We start from the raw sequence: 3,324 nt of genomic DNA on the forward strand, positions 1-3,324 counted from the left end.
ATTTATAAGTGTAGAGTGGGCCGACGAGGGGGTGCCGCCGTAGCAGCCGACAAAACTGCAATTTGTGAGCGGCACGGCGAAGCACACACTATATCGGCGCCACGAAATGGCAGGCCGCCACAAGCAGATGACATAGCAGCAGGGAAGCACAGGCAGCGAACAGGATGACGGCATATATTTCATATAAACTTAGCACTTTCATGATGGGCTATAATGATCGAGGCCCTCGTCAGGCCCCTCAGCTATCTTATACAGTTTCAGGCTCGCCACCTCAACGGTGTAGTAGAGAGTAATAAGCGACCGCTCGTGGTCTAGTGACATGTCGGCCAGAATTTAATCCTTCGAGGTCAGCTTATGTCCAGTCGACGCGCATGGTGTACTCACTCCACGAAGCTAGGCGACGCCCTTAGCACTGGCAGCACAGGCGATAAAATTCAAGAACGCATGCCACTAAGCGCTGTCCCGCACTCCCGACCCGGCGTCCTTTTGCATTAGGTGCAAGGCAACATCGCCAACAGCGGCCGCGTCACGACTCTCGATCTCGGCCGTCAAGGGTACGAGCTTTTCTTAGTTCGCTTCAGAAGTCAGACCTCGTGCAGTTGCTCCGGTCACATCAGGGGGACCATACCTAGCTTCACGTTTCCGCGGCGGTCCACGAGTATGTTCCTACATCGAAGGCTGCCGTAGCCTAGATGCATAGCATAGAGGAACATCAGCCTATCTAGTACCTAGCATTGTAAGCAGGGGAATTATCCTATGCGGGCCGAGGGGTCATGCCTAGATAAGGATCAAACGTAGCTGCCTGTCGCTTAGATGTGTCGGACAGCAAACGAAGTAATGCAGATATAGTGTCATCTCTTCCATAACTATATAATGTAAACCTTGGTAGTTGAAAGCCTCCACAACCTCGACGACGTTCCTGTGTCAGAGCTATAAGTATAACTAAACGGTACGCTAGTCTAGAGTAGTAAACTGCCTAATGAGCACAACACGCCAGGCGCCCACAGCGACGGTGGCGTCGCCATCAAAGTCTAGAGTGGTGTAGGCCTTCTTGTACCGGTCCTTCGCCCACGGATTTCCTTTAACAGGAGCGCGGACCGCCACAACTTCTTTTACACGAATAGGTTCTTATTTCGGGGCCGGTGCAGCTGCGGGCTGACAGACGACTCTAGGCGGCGCCAGACGCCTTATAGGTGGTACGGGGGGAATGGCGCTATGAATATCGCTTACGCGCTCACGCTGGCCACTATCGTCGCCACCGTAGCTATTATCGCTATCGTGGACACTGTAGCCATCTTTGCCGACCTAGAACTGCGTGGTCAGTCTCATGCCTATGGTTTCGTCCGTTGCGTGGCCCGTTGCACCTAGAACCAGACTGCATCGCAGGTTTTATACCGCTAAGAGGAGTAGCTTTCGGCTACGGCGTGCTTATGATATAAACTACTGCTATCCTGAGTAGCGATGGATAGTGACTAATGACCTTCACTGGGATAATGCCCTGAGGATAAGACAAAATCAACTCGCCGGATTGGCTGCTGCGTCAGAAAGACATGACCGCCTACTACGAGCTCCGCCACTACTATCTAAACAAGGATAAGAAGGGTGTGAGGATTTAGCTTGCCAGGCTCTCCACAGATCACGCCCGAGTCTGCGTGAAGCGACTAATATTCAAGGCCCCTGAGTACGCAGCCGCGCTTAATCCCCTCCTGGCCTTGCAGGGCCTGCGGGCTGGCTTTTAGCTAAGGTCGATGCATAAAGTCATTAGCCTCTGGTTTTCCGAGGTAATATGCGGTGAAGTGTCTACGCCTGCCCGCTGACTCTTTTGAAGCAGGTGCATTCGTACTAGCAACATATTAGGATAACCTGGAAGCTAATTGCCGAGGGCGAGATGCTTACCGCGGCCGACGTGGGTTTGCTAGAGGGCAAATGTCCCAAGTATTCCGAGAGCGACGCGTCTAAGATCGCTACTCTTATTAAAGATAGATCCTTGTTCCCTAACGCGAATCCACAGTGGCGTGCCGGCCTACTAGGACGCCTAAAAGATCTGCTATTAATGACGATACGCTCTCTTAACACATTCTTTGACGATCTTCGGCTAATGGAACAGTTTATACCCTATATATACCACATAGTAGATAAAACGCCTAGAGAGTTATGCGATTTGATCTTGTAAGGCGCATACCGCAAGCCTTTAGGCTTCAAGACTACGAGACGAGTACTATGGCGATTCCTCTTACGACATTTCACTAAATTGCCGCGACTCTCCGTAAGACTAAGAAGCCGTCTCCTCGCTAAGTAGAGGCCTAGCCGGCCGGATGAGGAGAGGCTTCATGCCCTGGCGACCCTTACATATGACCTGGGCTTCAAATCTGACAAGATTACGTAACTAAGACGGGTATCTGCAGAGAAGCTCATCGCGAAGCATGCGCTACTATAAGCGCTTAAGCCACCTAACTTCAGAGCTAACAGCTCTCATTTCGAGAGTATCTAGGATGCCATGGTAGAAGTCTGTCGCAGGGTACCGAAGATGCCGCGCCCTATGCAGTCTGGTAAACTTGTTAGCAGTACACCGTAGAGGCCCGTCTACGTCTCAGGCTTTCCTGATCTTCTTTTATACGAGCGTGAAAAGGAGCATCTAAGCAAGTGGGATGCTAATTTTCTACAGTCACCGCCGCCGACCAGCTGGCATGTAACAACGCTCTTCCGCTTATAGTCGCTTTATCACGCCCTCTTTGATCTTCTGATAGACTTAGGTAGTGAGAAAAGGATAGGGCGAAGAGAATCCTGGGAAATGATTATGCCTAAGGATTCCGGAGATTTTTTCCAGCTGAGCGAGTCAGAGGAAGATGAGGAAGCTAGTGATCGCGCTTAAGACAGGGAGTCTATCACTTTCTAACAACAACCGTATAACGTTATATTTATAGAGCTTCAGAAGTCAAAGTGGCGCGTTCTGGGCCGAGTGGAATCACTAAACAATAAAAACGTTTAGAGAGAGGCGAAGGGTCTCTATGGCAGCCACTTTCTGGCCGCCATTAGTATAGATGGCGTGATAGGTTTTATCGCTCCGGAAGACTGCCTCCACAGCGCAGCGGCTTCGGGGATTAGCACCGTGTTAGCGATTACCATAGACGTAACTGCGTACGATATTAACACGATTTCGTACCATGCTAGATTATTATATGAATAAAACGGCCAAGCCAATGCAGAAGCGAGCAAATGCGTCTTACTCGGTGAGATTCACTCGGGGGCGGCGGGACATTAACAGCCCAGGCTATTTGATGCCCAGTCCGTCGTATTTTTAGACACTCGATCAGTAACTGTCTA

Source organism: Beauveria bassiana (genome assembly GCF_000280675.1).
Source record: "Beauveria bassiana ARSEF 2860 unplaced genomic scaffold BBA_S00067, whole genome shotgun sequence".
Taxonomy (NCBI): domain Eukaryota; kingdom Fungi; phylum Ascomycota; class Sordariomycetes; order Hypocreales; family Cordycipitaceae; genus Beauveria; species Beauveria bassiana.